Source organism: Martes martes, assembly GCF_963455335.1.
Source record: "Martes martes genome assembly, chromosome: 5".
Classification (NCBI taxonomy): domain Eukaryota; kingdom Metazoa; phylum Chordata; class Mammalia; order Carnivora; family Mustelidae; genus Martes; species Martes martes.
Window position 1 is genome coordinate 61,445,830 of NC_137892.1, and position 21,979 is coordinate 61,467,808.

Here is a 21,979-nt window from a genome sequence, read left to right on the forward strand (position 1 = left end):
AGGGGCACGAGAGATGGTTTTGTTTGTACAAATCAAAGACTATAAACACTGTAGCAGTAGAAACTGGAGCCATCCACAGATCACAGTTAAACTGCTCCTTGGTAGTGGAGTTGTCAGGACTAAAGTGCACTTCCTTGCCATATGGAGCAGTAGCCATTTCTTTATTTAATATTTCCATTTATCGAGCAGTAAGTTGATCGGAAAATGAATTTTGATTCAGTTTTCCAAGATTATTTTTTTAACGTGCTCTTCCCTTTTTCCTTTTTATCTTTTTTTTTTTTTTAAAGTCATCTCTGTGCCCAGCGTGGGACTCAAAGTCATGACTCACATCAAGAATTGCAGGCTCCTGACTGAGCAGGCCTTCCCCCACCACCCCGCCGCCCCTTTTTATCTTTCCTATATTGGCTTGGTGAGGTGGTTAAGAATGCTGACTTTTTTTTTTAGCTGAAGAATGCTGCCTTTGAAATCACACACCTGGGTCTAGCCCTTATCCTCATGCCTAATGAGCTGTGGCCTTGGGTGACTTATTTTCTTGAGCCCGAGTGCGTCATTGCTACTGTGGAGATAATAGTGAAAGTAACTGCCTCATGGGTTGGCAGAAATTGTCCATATTTGCCGGAGTCCATCATAGCACTGCAGCTGATTGCTGCCCAGGTGTGTGTGGTTGCCTTTGTTGCTGTAATTTTTTTTTTTAAGATTTATTTATTTGAGAGAGGGAGAGAGAGAGCAAGGGGGAGGGGCAGTGGGAGAGGAGAGAATCCCAAGCAGATTCCACGCAGAGTGTGGAGCCCCAAGGAGGGCTCGATCCCATGACCCTGAGATCATGACCTGAGCTGAAACCAAGGTTTGGACACTTAACTGACTGAGCCACCCAGGCGCCCCTATTGTAATTTTTTAGATAGTTATGACCCTCCCCTCCCTGACCTTTCCAAGCCCTGTTTGAAAAAAGTTGGCACACCAGGATACAGAGGGGAATCACTTTTTGGTCAGATGTGAGGTGTGGGTGATGGAGCTAAGGGGGTGTAAGCTGTAAGTCCCTGGAGCAGACTGAGCTGCCGGGAGGATGTGGGTCCTTGGGAGTTTCCTTGAGCATTGGGAAGCACGCTGCTGACCAGGTTGAGTCTCCCTGAGCATCAGTTTTCAGGTGGAGTTTGAGGAAATGAGGTCATAGCTACTTTGGAGTAAGTAACTAGGTTCACATCCCAGCCTCTGTGAGCCCTGAGCTTCTTCCTAATGTTGTAAGTGCTTTGGTGGATGCCTTGTCCATCCTAATAATCCCACGATGTGCAAACTACTAGTATTTCTGTTTTGCAGATGAGGCTACCAAGGCACAGTATAGTTAAGTAACCGTATTGAAAAGGATGAGCATTTGATCCAAGCTACCATGGAGCTCTGCTCTGTGTGCCGGGCATGCGGACTAATAAATAAACACTTTGCACGGCGGATCTCCCATAATCCTTACGGGTGTTCATCATCGTAACTCTGATACGGGGCGCTGTACTTTTGTATTGCTTCACTGGCTGGGGTTCCTGCTTACATCAGGGAGCAAGTTTCTGTTACTTGTTGGCTTTCACAGTTTTGTAGTGTTGACTTAAAGTACAAATGTTTAATGTGAGGGGGTTCAAATTCTTGTTTCTTTTGATCATTTTTCAGTTATTTGATAACTTCAAAATTGGCCAAAAGAGGATTTAAAAAAAAAAAAAGATTTTATTTATTTATTTATTTGAGAAAGAGAGTGAGTGAGGGAGAGCACAAGCTGGGGGAGGGAGGGGAGAAGCAACCCGGATGCTGAGCAGGGAGCCTGATGTGGGGATCAATCCCAGGACCCCAGGACCCTGACCAGAGCTGAATGCAGACACTTAACCAACTGAGCCACCCCAAAACTATTTTGTTTTATATAGCCTAAAAGGGGATGATTCCAAGATGTTAAAGTAGGGAAAATTTGCCTCTGTGTAAAGTATTCAGGTGTTGGAAGGTGGTATTTTGAGGGAAAGGGAATTTTCTGAAGAACTTACCACTAAATTTGCTTTAAGCCCAAGTATAATTTTTGTTTTCTGTCTTTTGCTTTTGTATCTTCTTGTAATAGTTAAGTTTGAAGAGTTTGGAATGATCTTTTTTATGTATCTTAGAAAGAGTGGGAGGAATTCTAATATTAGCAATGGGAAAAAGGAACCATGGGACATTTTAGAAGTGGACATTTTGTGCAGAATTAAAGTGAATGAACATGTAAGCAAGTTTAAAAATGTTTACTGAGTATAATAGTTGAAGGAGGGTAGCTAGTGGTACAAGGATATTGGGATTACGGGTAGGATTTTAGACTCACTACAGGTGCCAAACTCAATTTCGCTCTGTTCTATGCTTAGTGTCTGTGTTTTTAACTCAAGCCCTAAATAATTGCTCAAACTTCTAAACATCCTCTCTCTTTCTGTAGATCATGATCTTATCACATGTGTATGTCATCAGCTCTTGACAGTTCACCTTCATTTTAGAGATCGTACCGCCGAAGTCTGGGTGAATTTTAGGTCCTGAGTTCGCATCTCAGTTTAGGAAAGTTACTTTCTTTTTATCCACCTCAACTTTCCCATGTGTGAAAAAATGGAAATGACCTTCTTTTTCTCTGTGTCTTTTGTGTGTCTTTTGTTAAATAACACAAATTGAACCAAGTAGATTTTGAAGATTTGGCTTTATTCGATTCCTGAATCTGGCAGCTTCACATCCAGCAAGTAGAGGAGAGCTCCATTTGGCTATAGAAGAGGAAAGGTTTTTAAAGGGGGGGGGGTGGTGGTGGTCAGGAAATCACTAGCAGAGAATTCATTGTTTTAGGCATGGTTGCCTCCTAAGGGGAATAGAAGGGGTCTGTTAGTAAACTTCCCAGTGCTGACCAGGAAATTCCATGTTAACTGGTTAAAGGATACATTTCTGGGGAGTTGACACTGTAGTTAGGTAGTAAGTCTTATTTACTGACTTGGGGTGTTAACCTAAGTGACACCATTTTGAGCCTATGATTTTCTTTTTAACACTTCTTATTTTGTCTTTCCAGCACCTTTTTCACGTCCATATAGCTTATACAGTGTTTTTCTGTTTATAAAAGTGGTACATTTTCATGCCAAAAAATTCAGTAATACTTTCTCGTTTCTGAAAAAAATGGGAAAATTACCAGTGAAAAAGTGGCATCAATGAGTATTTATCTCACAGGGTTGTGAGGATGAAATGAATCTATGCCAAAAATTTAGGACCCTGCCTGGTACCTAGAAAATATACAATTTGTTGTTGTTGTTGTTATTCAAAAAAATTTTGTCACTCCCACTGCCAGAACTTAGTAGTATGAAGAACTGCCCTTCAGAAAGATCCTGGGGTGCCTTGGATGTGGCTGTGTTCTGACAGCAAACCGCTGGAATGGCGCTCAGTGGGGCGGGGCGAGGAGGACACAGGTCCAGTGGGCTCTTCTCACTGCCCCGGGCCGTGTGTGCCCGGACCTGCTCTACAGTGTCTTCATGTTGTGTATCTCTGTGGGGGCGGGTAGAGGAAGCTTCCAAACCGTGTACTCTAAGTCCCCTGGAGATATGGTGATATATCAACCCAGATTTTGGAATCCTGATGATCTTTGCAATCAGAAATTCCGATTTCCTCTGGTGTAAAATGGGGATTGCAACACTTACATCGCAGGGCTCTTTTGAAGATTAAATGAAAGAATGTCACAGAAGCTCTGCAGGGCAGTGCCGTGATTCAGAGGAAGCATTTAAGAAAGGGTAGGTAACGATTATTTATAATGAGTACTGAGTAGAAGGATCGCCCTGGCTGCCTCAGACACTCTCATCTTTAATTATCAGTGTTTTGATAGCAGCTCAGCATGTAATTCTCTGGCTTCCTGAACTGTGGAACTTGCTGCAAAGTTTGACACGTGGAAGTAGTGCCGGAGTGCTGGGACTCTGTCCTTGGATTCACATGCACGCGTGCGCGATCTCACCTGTCTGTGCGACTGTGTCCTACACTTGCCCGTGGGGGAACCCTGTGCTCCCACAGTGGTATCGAAGTATCCAGGTTAGCTCAACTGCCCTTTCTCCTGCGGGCAGTCTCCACTCTCTACCCTTATTCTTGTCCGGTGCTATGTTAGAAAGAACAAGAATGCGTTCGGAAAGTGAGGCAACTCATCCAGGCTTTGTGTTCAATTCCGTAATGGGAGTAATGCTGCTCTTCCTGCCCATCTGTGGGGTGGTTACCAGGATAGAATGCAAGGAGGTTTGCGAAGGCATGATCCAAGTGTTACACTTTGATGGAAGTGTTGAGAATGGAAGAGTGTAGCCTCAGCTGAGAGCTCAGCCCTCCTAAGTGAATGAAGTTAGGGTACAAGCCCCTGGAACATAGAACTCACACAGTTCTTACCCCATAATGCGCCTACTTGCCATTATAATCTTTACTTATTTTTTATTTTTTGATTGATTGATTGACTGATTTTTGAAAAAGATTTTATTTATCTATTTGACAGAGATCACAGGTAGGCAGAGAAGCGGGCAGAGAGAGAGGAAGGGAAGCAGGCTCCCTGCTGAGCAGAGAGCCCAATGTAGGACTCGATCCAAGGAGGCTTTAACCCACTGAGCCACCCAGGCCCCCCTTTTTAAATTTATTTTTCAAAGACTTTATTTATTTCTTTGACAGAGAGAGAGACATCGAGAGAGGGAACACAAGCAAGGGGAGAGGGAGAAGGAGAACAGGCTTCCTGCGGAGCAGGGAGCCTGATGTGGATATTGAGCCCAGGACCCCGGTATCATGACCTGAGCCGAAGGCAGCCGCTTAATGGCTGAGCCACCCAGGTGCCCTGCCATTATAATCTTTAAAATGGAAAGAGAGAGGGGCTTGGCAGGCTCAGTTGGTAGAGCATGTGACTCTTGATCTCAGGGTTGTGAGTTCATACCCCACATTGGGCATAGAGCTTACTTGAAAAAAAAAAAAAAAAAAAAGGAAAGAGAAAGGTTGGGAAACAAATGCTCCCTTTTAGTGGTAGAGATTTTTTTTTTTTTTTTTTTGGTAGAGATATTTCTATATTTGACTTTAGTCTGTGCCCAACATTTGGAGCTAGTAAAAAATAAACAAGCAGGCAAAATAAAACACGACCTCTGTTGTGAGTGCTCCCGGATGACCTCAACTAGAAATAATGTCTTCCTCTTGGGGGCTGCAGTGTTCATTTAGCTGTTTGCCTGTCCTTTTCATGCCAGTTACTTCAATAAGAGTGCTATCTCTCCTTATAGACAGCTTCTGAAATATTCAACAGATATTTAGGGAGCACCAGCTGTGATGAAGGCACCAGGCTAGGCACTGAAGAGAGCCTAGAACAAGAAGGATAGTCTTTGCTTTGATGGAATATAGAGGCTAGTGTGGGAACAGATTTTAAATAAATCATTCCCAAGAGACCTAATTCCAGTGAGATGAGTTTTACGAAGTTAAGACAATTTATAAAAAGAACTTAATCCAGGCAATAGGATTAAGCAGGTCATGAGGCATTTTGGGGATACATTAGCACTAGGGCTGCCATATAAGGTTGCACAGTTTGTGTACTGCACAAAGGTAACCAGCTGAGAGGGAAAGTGAGAGCTGAGATGCAGTCCCTGCTGGCTTGCTCATGTTGTGCCTTTTTCTAATTTGCAGAAAGGCATTGTATAGACTACCAAGGAGTAGTGTTTAGTTCCTCTTACCCTTCCCTGCCCCAAAGTGTTACACTGATATTTAAACATCATAAAGCAGTGGACAGAAATGGACTTAGGAGCTGCCCAACTGAAACAGAAATCCCGTTCTTTCATTTATAGATGTGTCTTTATTTGATCAACTTTTTCATCCTTAATAGAGATGGATAACAACATAGGGTCATGATGAACAATAAATTTTGTAATGTGTATAAAGAATCAAGTGAAGTGTATGATGCATGTAGTAGATGCTCAGTTAAGTTGCTTCTGTTATCTTTTCTGTTGCCGATTTTAGCCTGTTTTCTCTATGTTTCCCCAATTGCTTCCTCACCTTCTTTGGGAAGACTGGTGGACATTGGCTAGAATATCTGTGGATCAAGCCTTCTCACTTTCTAGTTGGTAAATGGGAAGTTGTATTATCACAGGTTAAATCTTCAGGTTTCCATTTATACCTGACAACTACTTTTTGTTTTGGTTTGTTTTTCCTGCTTTGGAATGCTTCCTTTCAAGATGTTCTGGATGCCTGAGGGTAACCAGTCTGTCAAATGAGTTTTAATTTGATTAGAACTCTGCCTCTCACACTTGTTCTCAGAGTGGGATATCCTTTGTAAAGCAGGGCGTTCCTTACAGAGTTTCATGAGAAAGTTAGTGATATGAACTGGATAGTTTTGACAGCAGAATGTAATTATTGTTTATGTGTTATAAAAATTCCAACATGTTCATGAAAAAGCAAGCTAAATGTCACCTTCTGATTCCTGGTTTTCCATTAATATTTGTGATCTGTTCTGTTTACTACCTGCCAACATAAGTGAGGATAGGTGAATTTCCCCCAGGCTGCTCCTCCCACCATCACCAACAAATCTGGGTCCCCAGAGATTTCTCAGTTACTTCCTACTTGATTGCCATCCTCCCACACCCCCCAGCTTCCTGTGTGTTGTCAGATACCTATGTGCTGTCTTCATGGAAGGTGGGGGTGCCCACTTCAGAGGTACCATCCGTCAGCCCTGCCCCAACCCCAACCTGTCATGCCCCTTGGGGCTCCCTGAACACCGAGGTCTTGGATTGCCCCAGGGACAGAAGGAGGGGTGAGACAGATCCAGAAATCTTCAAAAGAGCCTTCTATTTGTTCCATCCTCCACTCTACCCAGCAGACTTGAGAAATTCTAGGTTTGATTGAACAAATAACAGTAATTAAGGTCCATTTCCTGAACTGCCCACCCCTGAGGCCTGTTTACCTTGCAGCCCAAACACTGTTCATTTGGTGTGTGTGTCAGCCTAGCTTTGTGGTCCATTGTGTTTAATTTCAGTGCTGGGATACTGTTCTTCACAGTCAAGGACTGATAGAAGAGTTCTGTCTTTATGTTTTTTTGTTTTTGTTAATTTTATTTATTCATTCAAGACAGAGAGAGAGAGCACAAGCAGGGGGGAGATGCAAACGGAGAGGGAGAAGCAGACTCCCTGCTGAGCTGGCAGCCTGCCATGGGGCTCCATGTGGGGCTCGATCCCAGCACCAGGAGATCATGACCTGAGCCGAAGGCAGACGCCTAACCACCTGAGCCACCCAGGCACCCAAGAGCTCTGTCTTTATAGTTTTCAAAAAGCGGAGGGAACACCACTCCCAACATGAGTAAGTAACTTGTTTCATTGAAAGAATGCCTCAGGGGAAACCTCTCTTAGAATCCCCTCTGCCCCACCTCCTACTTGCTTACAAAGCGAATGCCCTGATGAGTGGAAAATAAGAAGGTAAAGGTTGGGGTTCCCTATGTAAAAATATTTTCATTACTATTGGTCTTTTTGATAGAAAAAATATGATTCGTAGGTTCCTTCGTTTGGCCCTGGTTCCTTTTGCAAATTTATTTTAAGAACATCAGCAGGAAGTTTCTCAAGTGGGGGGTTGGCTGCCTCCGGGAGTTGCCTGTGATAACAGTTATCTGCCAGTTGGTACCATCAAGGCAGCCATACTTGAATAAAAGTGTCTTCATAAACACTGCCTGAGCTTTTGTACTGGCTGGCTTTGTCATGAGGACCAGGTTCAGAAGGATGTAGGGGGTGATGATGAGGTCCACTGGGCATCTGGGTAGCACTTCAGTTGAAAAAGGCAATTACGGGGCTCCTGGGTGGCTCAGAGTCAGTTAAACATCTCCCTTTGGCTCAAGTCAGGATCTCAGGGTCCTGGGATTGATTCTCACATCAGGCTTCCTGCTCAGCAGAGAGCCTGCTTCTCCCTCTCCCTCTGCTCCCCCTGCTTGTGTACACTCTCTCTCTGTCAAATAAATAAAATCTTTTTTTATAAAAATGATACTATATTTTTATAAAAATATAAAAGAAAAAGGCAATTAACTGTAGATACTTGCCTGGGGGAAAGTCACACCTAGTCTTCTTTCCTCTTTAAGCTGGAGGTGGGAGAAGGAGATAAATTTGGAAGCTCAAAGGAGAGCAGAACTGATAAGGCTTGCTGAAGTTTTGATGGACTGAGGGATGGTGAAATAAAGTGTGAGAAAGTTGTTTCTCAGCTGTAGGAAAGCAGTGCAACTGTTACTTCAGCTCCAAGAAAAAGCTGTTAAAAACCAGGACCTTTGGTGTGGCCACCAGGTTTTCCTCCTTAAAGAGAGTTAGAGGGCTGAGGGGGACCTGTGGGAGGGACATGAGTTTTCCCATGAGAATGAGGAGTCCACGCCAGTGTAAGCCTTCCCTCTGCTCCCCTTCCCCTTTCCCACCTACAAATGCTAGAACCACCCAGGTACAGCCGTGAGTTTTCCAAACCAGAGGCCCCATGTCTGACTTTTTTGTCTCCAATTTTCGTGTTCATTTATGTGAAAAGAGGTCCCAGATGTCACCCTCTATTGGGCTATTTGTGAATCCTAAAGATAGGATCCAGTGAAATCCTGACTGTTGGAAAACCCAAGGTAGATGGTGTGTGCAAGCTTTTCCTTGCACAGAGCCACTGGAACTAGACAAACCTTTGAAGAGAGGCATCTCGCCAGTGGGCAGAGGGTCTGAGGTGGCTTTGAGTAATGGCTCCTTTCTGCAGCCTGGGGAGGGAAGCTGGCCAGCCCTTGATCCTGCACATGGGTTGTGTGTGGGATTGGGGGTGGGGTGGGATGGGGTGGGTGGAGGGGCTTTCCTGCTGGCTGCCTTCTCAGAATGGGGAGCGTTGGGGGTGGGTAGGTCCCGCTGGGGACTGGGTGTTCCCCACTCCTGCCTGGGGCTGTTGAGCAGCATTCAGGTTTGTGACCTCCCCAGTTACCTCATCATGTGCCAGACTTTCATTTTAGCTGTGTTGGGATGGAAGCCTTTCAAAATGTACTAGACGCGTAGACGCTGCCTTCTTACCGTGGTCCGCAGTGCCTTTTAAACTTTACGGTGACTTCATTTAGTTGCTTCAAGTATCTGTTAGTTTGCTGCACCATCCATACAGAAGTATGGGACCTAAAGACTGACTGACTTAGCCTGTCCCTCCTCCCGATTTGCTTAGCTTTTTCAGACAGCCTGTTTTTCCTGGTTCCCTGGAGCGCATCACTAAATCTGTCTTTGAGCCACATCACCTAACATTTCTGGGCCACAGGTTTCATGTCAGGAGCATGAGAGGACTGGACTGGATCAGGGGCTTTTAACCTAAGTGCTAGGTAGAATTTGGGGAATGCCGAGTTTGATGTAAATCCACTAGAATGTTGGGGCGCCTCGGTGGCTCAGTCGGTTAAGTGTCTGCCTTCAGCTCGGGTTGCCATCTCATGGTCCTGGGATCAGGACCTGCACTGGCGGGGGGGTGGGGGGGTGGGGGGGGTATCTCTGCTCAGCAGGGAGTCTGCTTCTCCTCCTTCTTCTGCTCCTCCCCCCTTCTTGTACTCTCTCTCTCAAATAAATAAATAAAATCTTAAAAAAAAAAATCCACTAGAATGCAAGCCTCAGGAGGGTAAGAACTGTATGACCCACTCCTAGCATACTCTGGTTACTGGTAAGCATTTGGTAAGTGGGCTGTATGAACATGTAAGCACATTTATAGTATTATAGTGCATCTCTTAGGTTTTATATGTTGGAGTAGCCCATAGAATTCCATTTGATGGGGAGAGGAGTGCCTGCCAACCCTGGAAATTGCAGACCCTCCTGAGCTCTGAGGTCATGGCTGCTCCAGCCGCAGGGAGCTGGTGAAACAAGCTCATTTCTGTTCTCTGTCGCAGAGCATACTTGGATCCCGTTGGCTCTGTGGCCTCCGTCGCCAGACCACGAAGCGCTCCGTGGCTTGGCGGGGTCTGCGGCCCGGGTTGGCAGAAGGCTCCCCTTGGAAGGGCCTAGACAGATTTTTCCATTGCAGCGTAACCTCCGTGACACAATTAGGCGAATTTGGGGCTTTGTGTTTCATGCTTGTGGATAAGTAGAACAAGCAAGATTTTCCCCCTGTTATTTGGATGAGAAGATTTAAAACTTCTAAAAATGGGCACTTTTCTTCCCATCCTACACTTCACCATTTTCAATTTCAGGGTTTCATGTTAACACCTTTTTCCCCCCCTCCTCAAAACTCTTCTTTCTTCGCCTGTTCTCTTGCAGTCACTGGTGGCTTCAGTGTGTGCAAAGGAATGTTCTGCTGCCTTGTTTGTTCTTCAGTGGAAACAAGTACAAAGATAGTTTGCACTTTTGGCAGGTGGGAAGTGCTTCTTTCTGCATGCATGGAGGTTTTCCAGGTTGCTAGAATGCCCTCCTGGGTTCAGATCTTAGGAGTTCTTGTTTCTAAAAATATTCTCCTTCAACAGATGCATTTCTCAGCCATGTTAAGGCAGGAAATGAAAACATTGCTATAAATGAGGTGTTAATCATTTGGTCCCATCACCCTCCCATGCTACCTCTTTCCATATGACCTGAAGGGCCAAGGACATTGGACATCTAGGGAGGAGGGAGAGGACTGATGGTGTTGTAGATGATGAGAACAGCTGGCTCTTTTTTTTTTTTCTCCTGAGCACCCTGTTCCAGGCTCCATGTTAAGAACTTAATCTGGATTGTTTGATTTAATCCTCATAATGACCCTGTGAAGTAGATGTTTTTATTCCCAGTTTACGAATGAGGACAGTAATACCTCAAGAGGTAAAGAATTGGTTCAAGGCCACATAACCTGGCAGCATTCAAGCCTTGGTGTGAACCCAGATGGCTTGACCCCCGTCGCTCTTGCTGTTACCAGAAGCAGTGATTCACAACAGAGGGAGGGGAGGGCAGTTGTTGGAGACATTTCTGATTGTCACCACCTGTGAGGGGGACAGGGAAGGGGGCTCCTGGCATCTAATGAGTAGAGGCTCAGGACGCTGAGAAACACCTGCCAGCATGCACGCCAGCCACCGCCCCAACGCCCCAGCAAAGACTCCCGCACCCCCAACGTCCCAGTGCCAAGTTTGACAAACCACTGTGTAAGGCCCGCCTTCCGGGAATATTTGTTTCCTGTTGAAGGGCCATGAAGTTAACCTCTTTAACCTTAAAGCCAATAGACTCCCTCCTCCCACCTACTAAAATATATCAAGTGTGGTATTTTTTGTAGAAGAGATAGAAGCTGAGGGGGGTGTGATGGAATGAGTCAAAGAATTCCAGCTGCTGCCTAAGGACAGAGAATTTGATCAACCTTTTTTTTTTCCCCCTCCTTTTTTTTGGTGTGTGTGAGTTGCTGAAAATAACCCTAACCTTGTGAGAAAGAGAGTCTCAGCAAGGAGAACGGTTTTGTTCGGGCCCCATTGTAACCCAGAAACTGGTACTGGCTTTGTGTGTGTTCACAGCCTGCCTGTTTCGGATTCGGTCCCCAAATCCCTAGGTGCCCAGTGCCATTTAAGGAAGGACATTGACCCTTGACAGTGCTTTTCATGGTAGTGCTGTTGAGGGAGTTGAAACCTGCGTGAGAAACTGTCAGAAACTTCTTTCTGGCAAATGCCTGGGATCTGGTTGCCACGGTTGTGGGAACAATTGTGAAAACCTTGGAACTGGGGCGCCTGGGTGGCTCAGTCGGTTAAATGGCTGCCTTCTGCTCGGGTCATGATCCCAGGGTCCTGGGATTGAGCCCCGCTTCGGGCTCCCTGCTCAGTGGAGAGCCTGCTTCTCCCTCTCCCTGTTCCTGACACTCTCCCTACTTGTGCTCTCTGTCAAATAAATAAATAAAATCTTTAAAAAAAAAAAACAAACAAACCCTTGGAGCTCTGAGGGATTCTCTGAACTCAAAGGAGAAAAACTTAAGAATTTCAGATGAAGGAAATAAAAGAGCTCATTTCTGGGTTAGGCAAACATATAGCTTCTTGTTCAACACCTTAAACTTTCAGGTAGCTGTGTAATTTTTCTCTATTTCATTTTTATTTGTTTCAAATTCTACCAAGAAGAGGTTTATTTACATCCATTAAACACTAAAAAAAATATTGCAAGGGTTAAGGAATTTTCTTTCTTATTGTGGTAAAAAAATAGAAAATTTCCCATCTTAACCAATTTTAAAGATGCAGTCCAATAGGAATTTTCTGGTTTTACCCCTCAGTTTCAATGATAGTTTACTTTGGCTGTTTTCTTCCAGTCACATAGCTAAAGTAGATTTCATTTACTCATTGATTGATTCAGTAAATAAAATTTGAATGCTTACCACCTGTGAGATAGAATAGGAACATTGTTTTGTTTTCTCCCCCAAATAGAAACTTGTTGTCATGTTTTTCTAATTAGAAGCTATGTGCTTGTTGCAAAGAGTTTAGAAAATACAGAAAAACATAGTCACTTAGTCCTGCAAGTTTATTAATTACTGTTGCCAAGTTGGTATATCCTTCCAGATTGTTTTTTGTTATTGTCATTGCTGATCTCTGTCTTACTGTATTGTTAACCCCCCAATGCTATCATACTCTATACTGTTGTGTTGTTAACTGTTTTCAGTGAATACAATGTAGCTGTCTTCCCATGGCAATAAGTTGTTCTGTATCATACTGTATAATCATTTTGGTGGGTACCTTGTCTTCAATGATGTGAACATACCACAATTTCGGTGGTTAATCTTTCATTGAACATCAAAGTTTCCTTTCTCTCTTCTAAATAGCATGTAGATGGTCATTTCTTTTTTTTTTTTTTTTTAGACTTTATTTATTTGACAGAGAGAGAGAGACAGTGAGAGAGGGAACACAAGCAGGGAGAGTGGGAGAGGGAAAAAGCAGGCTTCCCACTGAGCAGGCACCCCGATGTGGGACTCGATCCCAGGACCCTGAGATCATGACCTGAGCTGAAGGCAGCCGCTTAACAACTGAGCCACCCAGGCACCCCTTGATGGTCATTCTTACTTGTATCTTTGTATTCTTGCTTAGTGAGGGTAGAAAAAGGTCTCTTGTTTTTATTGCTGCATTCTTGGAAATTAACACTGTGCTTAGTAGGTATAGAGTATAATAGATAGTAGTTGAGTGAATGAATGCCCTGGTTATTTCCATAGGATTAGGAGTAGGGCTTTTAATAGTGGCTAGGACTTCATGGTGATGTAGGGAGCTTGGTGCTTGGGCTGCTTGCGGGCAGGGCTGTATTTAATAGAGGTCATCCAGAGCCACTGAGGCCCGACATGACCTGGAAGACAGAAAGGGTCCCAGAGAAGGAGATGGCCTTCTTTAGGTATTTGTTGAGTGCTTACTGTACACCCAAGGGCAGGCAAGAAAAAGTGCTTCCTCTCCTGCTGCCTCCTCCCTATGCAGCCAGAGTTTCCCTTTTGCGGACAACCAAGGTTTCAGGCTGGTGTTGTCTGTGTGGCTCACCCTCTCTATGCCAGCATTAAGCAGGGCTGAATGGCAGAGGGCCAACCAGTTTGAAATTCTGGCTCCACCACTCATCAGCCTTTTGACCTGAAGTTGCCTAATGTCTCTGAGTCTCTGTCTCAGCTCTGTAACTTTGGGGTGCTAACATAATAGTTGTGCCTTGTAGAGACTAAGAGATGAATAAGTGTTAGCTATTGTTAGCTAATATTGTGGATTAAGTACGCTTTGATAAGCTGCCCTCTGTTCTTTTGTATGGGAGAAATCCACAGTACGCCCCAAAGCGGTTTACTGACACGTGTGTAATATGTGTTGAGTTTCCCAGCACACGATCGCTTTGTGTGTTAGGGACCACCGGCCACCTGTGTTTGCTGTTTGGTGAGCTACTTCTTTCCTTATTCCCTTGTCTCCTTGTTCCCTTGCATAGCTCCTCGTAAAGGACAGCCTGTGTGACACCACGGGGGCAAGAGGTGCTATTTACTGTCCCCTCTGCCTTCTTGTATTAGAAAAAGGTCTCTACAAACCCGATGCGAAGTTGTTTTTGAGCTCAGGGCCAGAATGAGCAGCAAAATGTTGGTTGTGGGCTTTAGAGTTCAAACAGATATTGCTTGTTCAGGTCAAATCAGTTGTTCATTACCTCTGCATGGACCCCCTCCCGGCCCCATGATTCCTAAGTAATCCTAAAACCTCAAAGGAGGTCGAAACAAAGCGGGCTGTGAAGCGGCACGTGTAGTTTTGTATATTACTGAAAGATATAGAAATCTAACTGTAGTTAAAGGTGAGAGAACACTGTTCACTTGAATAAAAAAATTTGCACCCAGTTTTCTGCTTTCATGGTTTGCTCCTGTTTCTTTGATGATGGAAACCCTGCAGCATGCCCAGGGACCTGGGTTCTGCTTTTAACACCTTCTCCAGCTTTCGTATTTGAGGAACTGCCCTCCTGCTGCCCCGGTTCCCCACCCTTTATCAGGGATCAGTATTCTAATTCTTGTAGTTAACAGAAGGTTTTTATGTCTTTCCTCAGCTCTGCTGGGGCTCCCCTATCTCCAAGTTGGGAAATGAATAAAGGGTGGTGTCAGATTTGGAGATTTCTTTCCTCTTGGAGTTTGGACTGAGTTTAGACACACTAAAACTAACTTGGCTCTCCGGAACTATTCTTGAGGAATAAGACCTTCTGAATGGATGTTTTCCACCTTGCTGAGGGATTTACGTGCCCCAAACTAATGCACTGCAAGTCAGAAAAAAATAGTGACTCTCTTTGGGATGTCCTTGTGGCAGAAGTGTCCTTCTTTGCCTTCCTAAGTGGAGCAAAGGGGACACGATGGGTGAGTTAGCACAGTGCCCTGTGTGAGCTGTGTTCCCGGAGCAGAGGCTGGAAGCAAGAGATGCTCACTTTCCCTGTGGGGTGTTTGAAGGGCTTTCAGCTGCTCCACTTTTGAGTTCTCGCTTCTTTTTATAACTGGTTTTTCTCTCTCTTGCTTTGGGGTTAACTCTGTGTGCTTGCCTCTTGCACTTCATTTTTCTTTCTTTCTTTCTTTTTTTTAAAGATTTTATTCATTTATTTGAGAGCGAGAGAGAGGGGAGAGCACAAGTCGTGGGGGGAGAATGAGAGGGAGAAGTAGGCTCCCCACTGAGCAGGGAGCCTGATGTAGGGCTCCGTCCTAGGACCCTGGATCATGACCTGAGCCTAAGGCAGATGCTTAACCCACTGAGCCAGTCAGGCACCCCTGTAGTTCATTTTTTAACACCGAAGTATTTATGGATGGTGGAGATGTCTTAAAACTTCTTGCAGGGATGACAAAAATGTAGCATGAATGCCACCATGCCTCTGGCAGGTGGAACTCATTTTTTCTGGGGAGACATTCGGCCTTAGGATGCACCTCAGACAGCATTCCAGGCCAGCACTGCTGGTCGGATGTGTGATGTGAGATGAAACCTATTTACCTACTATCTGTTGTGTACCGAGGCTCCTTCAGCTTTCAAGTGAGGAAAACAAAGCCCCAGAGAGGAAAGATGACTTACACAAAGCCCACCCAGAGCTAGAATCCAGGTCTTCTGGTTCTCAGGCCAGAGAACTCCCGCCAGTTTTTCCCTCCGAGCAGTTGTGGGCTTAAGCAAGCCTGTTATAACTGAAAATAAGACTTGAGGGAAGGAGGGAGGGAGGAACTGTCATAAATAAGATACATGTTCTATGTGTGTGCGCCGATTCTGTGACATCTATTTGGCTTTCCTCCTGATTCTTTTCTACTTCTAATTGGTGGTGTTGCCAGCTGGAGAGTCTAAGTAATAAAGGAATTGTGCTTTCTGATTTGACGGAGGGGAGTTAGAAACCAGCCCTAGCTCATGTCCTCACATGCCTGAGGTCAGTCCTTTGGAGGAACTATCTGTGTCCAAAGCCAGGGGTGTGGGGGAAGGGAGACTGATATTTATTTATTTGTTGTGGGGGGTGGTGTGTGTGGTGTCCTTAGATGGGAGAAGAAGAGTGACTAACTGAGGAGGCCCAGCTCCAGGTAGAAGTAAGTAGCTGGCATAGCCTTTCATTTGGATTCTGCCCTGGCAAAGACAAAGCCCCTTCTGTTTCCAAAAGCCTTTGCTATTCATACTCTTGCTTTTTTTTTTTTTTAAGATTTAATTTTTGGGATGCCTGGGTGGCTCAGTCGGTTAAGCATCTGCCTTCAGCTGGGGTCATGACCCCATGGTCCTGGGATTGAGTCCTGCTTTTCCCTCTACCTGCCACTCCCCACCCCCTACCACTTGTGCTCTTGCTCTGACAAATAAATAAAATCTTTAAAAAAAAATTAAACATTTTATTTTTAAATAATCTTTGTACCTGACATGGAGCTCAAACTCACACCCCAAGATCTAGAGTTGCACTTTCCACCCACTGAGCCAGTCAGGGACCCCCATACCATTGGTATTCTGAAAGAAGTGACATAGAGGGGACGAAAGGTTCTTCGGAGACTTTCTTTTTTGCTCTGTTTGGGGGAGGGGAGGTTCTTCAGAAAGAAAAAAAAATCACATAAGTCAATTCCATATTTGTAATTGCTTCTATATCAATATCTTCAAGTTTAACTTTTTTTTTTTTAGATTTATTTATTTATTTGACAGACAGAGATCACAAGTAGGCAGAGAGGCAGGCAGAGAGAGAGGAGGAAGCAGGCTGCCTGCTGAGCAGAGAGCCCGATGTGGGGCTCAATCCCAGGACCCTGGGATCATGACCTGAGCCAAAGGCAGAGGCTTTAACCCACTGACCACCCAGGTGCCCCTTCAAGTTTAACTTTTTAAAGGCAGTTGTCTTTTCTTTATTTAATTGTAAGAGTGATATGTGAACATGATAAAAACCCAAGCACGGGAGTGCAGTAAGAAGTCGATGTTGTCTTTTCCTCCTGTATCTAGACCCACTCTACAGATAAGCAGCATCACTGGTCACTGTGGGCACATGTACATTGGTGCCCCCCCATCCCCCCACAGCCGGACATGCGTATAAAATATCAGGCCTGCTGGCTGTGCTTGCTGGCGGTACCATAAAAATGTACCACGGCCAGAGTAGCTTGAACAACAGAAATTTCATTTCTCACGGTGCTGGAGGCTGGAATTCCTAGATCAAGGAGTTGGGAGGTTGGTCTCTTTTGAGGCCTCTTTCTTTGCCTTAGGGATGGCAGTCTTCTCCCTGTGTCTTCATATGGTCTACTTTCTGTGTGTGTCTTTGTCCTGACCTCCTCTTCTTCTGAGGACACTAGTCATGTTGGATTAGTGCCAACTCCAATGACCTTATTTAACTTTAATCACCTCTTTAAGAACCCTATTTCCAAATATAGCCACATTCTGAGGTAGTAGAGGTTGAGACTTGAACATAGGAATTTTCCTGGGTGGGGAGGGGAGAAGAGAGGGCACAATTCAGTCAACAACTGAAATACTCTTTTTAACTATACCCTATTGTATAGATAGCCCATTATTCATTTTTCCAGTCCCCATGTAGCTAGAGAAAAAGACTGTTTTCATGCTCATAATGAACAACCTTATACTAAATCTCTGTACCCTTTTACAAGCATATTAGCAGAATGAATGAACTTACAGAAGAATTGCAAGCCTCCTCCGAAGAGATTTCTTGGATCTTTCTTGAGTGTATAATCTTTTCTTGCAGGAAGGGAGAGTATGCAGTATCTACAAATTAAAACCCTCAATGCTGTTAATGCTGTTCATAATACAATGCTGGTATGAGAGATTCAGAGTGCATCACACGACTTCTGAATTGGGCCCTGTGGAGTCTATCTCCTGCCTCCATGCATAGCTTCTGTGGTTGTCAACAGCCCCCATGGGGTTGTCACTTGTTCCAGTTGATGAACCTACACTGACATATCATTATCATCTAAAGTCCATGCTTTACACTAGGTTTCACTCTTGCGTTGTACGTTCTGCATTTATTAGTTTTTTTAAGACCATAATTTGTTCAGTAAAAGGTTTAGGTTCTCTGGAGCCAGAGGTAACAAGACTCTGGAACCTCTCTCCAAGCATATGACAGAGCTGGAATTTCAGCTGGACAGGAATTGATTTTTTCCAGTTTGAAGGTAAAGATCAGTATGAGTGACATGCTCAAAGTGATAAACCTGTAAGTGGCAGGGGCTTGATGTGTACCCATTTTATTCCAAATTATGTTCTTCCTAAAAGAAGTGGTTAAGTCAGCAGCTCTGTGAGATTTTCTAGATGCTAGCATAACATTTCTTTTAAGAATGCCAATTTGAATATATACTTGGTATGCATATCAGTGTCTAGGTTAAGACAGTGCTCTTGTATCCTTGGTTATTGGCATAGCTTGATTTGGTAAGTAACTCTTAGGCTAGTAGAGAATAGCTGTTAGATTCTAATATTAGGTATGAATATATATGCACACACACCTGTAAATATACACACACAGATACACACACTTACACATGTGCATGTATATTTTTAAAATAAGGAGGGAGGGGCGCCTGAGTGGCTCAGTGGGTTAAGCCTCTGCCTTCGGCTCAGGTCATGATCTCAGGGTCCTGGGATCGAGCCCCGCATCGGGCTCTCTGCTCAGCTGGGAGCCTGCTTCCTCCTCTCTCTCTGCCTGCCTCTCTGCCTACTTCTGATCTCTGTCAAATAAGTAAACAAAATCATTAAAAAATAATAAAATAAAGAGGGAAAGTGAAAAGTAAGGAAAGTTTGAAAACCTAAATCCATGCAATGATATGTGACTTTAATGACAGGAGTATTCTAAGCAAACAGTATGATATTCTTTTCACATTTTCTGGAATCACATTCTTTCTGTTACTACTTACCTTTAAATAATAACAAAGAATAATATATAAAATAATTTATATAGATATATAATATAAATAAATATATAAGATACATTTATATATGTAAATGAATAAAATTATATAAAATATAAATATTAGAATAAAAATAAAATAACTTGGGAAGGGATTTATTTTTATTTTTTTATGCATATATTTTAGGGCTGTAGATTTATTTTCCTTATTTGTTTTCTGTGGCTTATCTTGAGCACAAAATGACAATAATCAATTATTTGTACACATCACCTCTTTGACTTTTCAAAGCCCTTTTACAATGACAGCATTTTCCTCCTCCTACCCAGCCTTTGTGGCAGTTGGGCCCGTCAGCATTCTCCTTTCTACCAGAGACCCAGGTCTCTGAGAAGCAGGTCCTGAGCTAGGACTGGGAGCGAGGCGGGGAGGCCCCACAGGTGTGAGCAGCTTCACACCTGCAGTGACAGGCCCTGTGCCTCCTCGCTGGCCCTTCCTGGAGCCCCAGGAGCCCCCGGAGGCATCCTGCTGCTGCCAGTCTAGGACTCCTAGATCTCCATCCTGGCCTTTTCGTTTTGTTCGGGTGTCTCCATGGGTCTCAATTATACCAAAGGGAAATCATCTTCATTAAAGTCCCTATTTCTTGTAAAACAAATAAATAAATAAAAAATATAAAATCTGGAAATGATGTAAATGTTGACTGTCCTCTGGGAACATTCTATCATGGGAAGCATTAACTGCTTTAAAAATACTTCTTTTCCCAAATAGAATACATATTTTATTGCATTTGAATTTGAAATATATACAAATTTAAAAACCTTAGAACTAAAAATAAGTTAGCAGCCAACAAAGGAGACAGTTGGGAAAGAATTTGGGAGGTGAGGAGGAGGAAGGTGAGGGTCCAGAGAAAAGATTGCTATGTCAGCGGGAGGGGAGAGAGGGAAAGAAGGTAGGGAGAGGGGGAAACTCCGGCCTTGGGTGGAAGGAGGTCAGTAAAGTCACAGATAGAGGATGTGAGTGAATGATAAAGGAAGGAGGCCTATCAGAAGCACACAGAGGCAGTGGAGTTGAGCTCTCTCTTGTGAGATCTGTTAGCCCAGCCCAAGCAGAGTGACTTACCTTACAAGGCTGTGGCCTCGCCTTGTGAGGCCAGAAGAATCTTTTAAGAAGACAGCTTGGAAAACTGAACATAAGATGAAAAGAGTGCATTAGCAAACATGGGAAGCGATGAAATAGTACACAAAGTACTCAGACAATGATTGGTGTCCCTGGGCAGAGAATCAGTTCTAAACTCAAGCTCAGCTGCTTCAAAAATTAGTACTTGGGAGACAAGTGATGGTGGAAAATGAAAGATTGCTTTATTCAGGAAGCTGGCAGCCTGGGAAGATGGTGGACTGATGTCCCAAAGACCCTCTTCCCTGTCCAGGTGAAGCCAGAGGGTTTTAAAGGGGGAAGGTGTGGGACATTGGGGGCTGGTGCTGGGCTACCTGCAGGAGAAGGTGGTGCCCAGGCAAATAGTCATATGTTGGCATGACCCTGAACAGACTTGCTGGCATCAGCAGCAGCTGTGTTCCAGTGTGGTCAGGACTTCTCCGCTGGGGAAGTCTGGTCCTTTACTCCTTAAGGCCGGTGGTCTGTAGTTCTCAAGGAAAGTAGGTTAGTTCATCTGCAAACCAAGTGTATTGTTTATTTTTTTTTAAAGATTTTAATTTATTTATCTGAGAGAAAGAGTGAGCATATGAGAGAGAGAAAGAGAGAGCATGAGCAGGGGGAGGGGCAGAGGGAGAAGCAGACTCCCCGCTGAGCAGAGACCCTGATGTAGGGCTCTATCCCAGGACCCTGGGATCATGACCTGAGCCAAAGGCAGTCATTCAACTGACTGAGCCACCCAGGTGCCCCGACTGTAGCGTTAACATATATAGGTTTTGTTGTTATTTTAAGTTATGGTAATCTTTTTTGTAAAATTCCCTGTTTGCTTAAGAGAAATCCCTTCCTAAGACCAGGTATGTTAGATCAAGTCACCTATGAGATCATAGCACAAGCATAAATACTGTTAATACCCCAATTTTATAAATGAGGAAACTGAGTCTTAAAAGGGTAAATACCTTGCTCATGGTACACAGCTAGTAGATGGAGGAGCGAGGTTCTAAACCCTGGCAGGCTGACTTTGAGCCTGAGCCTTTTTTTTTTTTTTTAAACCTTTATGTATTTATTAGAGAGAGGGAAGGGGAAGAAGAAAGGGGCCAGAGAGGCAGAGGGAGAGAGAATCTCAAGCAGACTCCATGCTAAGCACAGAGCCCATCTCACGACTGGGAGACCATGACTTGAACATAAACTTAAGAGGCACAGGCTTAACTGACTGAGCCACTGAGGCGCCCCTTGAGCCTGAACTTTTAACAGCACTCCCCATTACCCATGCTTTCCTAAAGATCGAGTTTCTTTTTAGTGCAGTGAAAATGCTGTGTGATGTTATAATGATGGGTATATGTCATTATACATTTATTCAAACCCATCGAATGCACAACACCAAGAGTGAACCCTTAGGTAGCCTGTAGACTTTGGGTGATGATATGCAAGTTAGGTTCATCCTTGTTTAAGAAATAAAAAAGTACCATTTTGGTGAGTGATACTGCTAATGGGGGAGGCCATGCATCTGTGGGGGGAGGGGTGTATAGCAGATCTCTGTGTCTTCCTCTCAATTTTATTGTAAACCTAAGAATTGTCTAAAAAAATAGTCTTTAAAAAGAAAAAAAGTTAACACCGGTCTCAAACTTGAAAACTTAATTCCTATTTTATTTAATATTCCCAAATTATGTGTAGTTTGCATTGACCAATGAAGCCCAATCAGAGATTGGGGGTGGGGAAAAACCCGTTTCCCCAAATAAAAGATGCGTGTGCACTTAGTGGTACAGCAAGATCTCTGTGCTCCCTGGTGCCCGTGCCTAGTCATTAGCCTGAAAGCTCACGGTAGGGGCACGGAGCTCTGGTGAACAATGCCTGTGTCAGAAGCTGCAGGCTACACGCTCCCATCATTGCCTGCAAAGGACGATACGTACCCGCCCACATAGTCTTTCCCATCCAGGCCGTCCCTAGGTGTTTATACAATTCATTCTTTGCCTCCTGTGTTTTTGTCATGCCCCTTTCTTGGGCCCGGCTTCTTGCCTTTCATGTTCTTCCCACCCACTTTGCCCTTTGTCTCGTTCTTGGCTTCTCGTACTCTACAGCTGATCTCAGAAATCTTTGTTTTATTGCAGAGTAATGATGACAGTGCTTCTTGAGG

General features: G+C 44.1%; 1 protein-coding gene across 2 annotated transcripts in view; it reads left to right on the top strand.

Moving 5' to 3' along the window:
- The window catches only part of SERINC5 (serine incorporator 5), a 97,263-nt gene that overhangs the window by 25,647 nt on the left and 49,637 nt on the right, over positions 1-21,979 (top strand). The window lies entirely within an intron of this gene.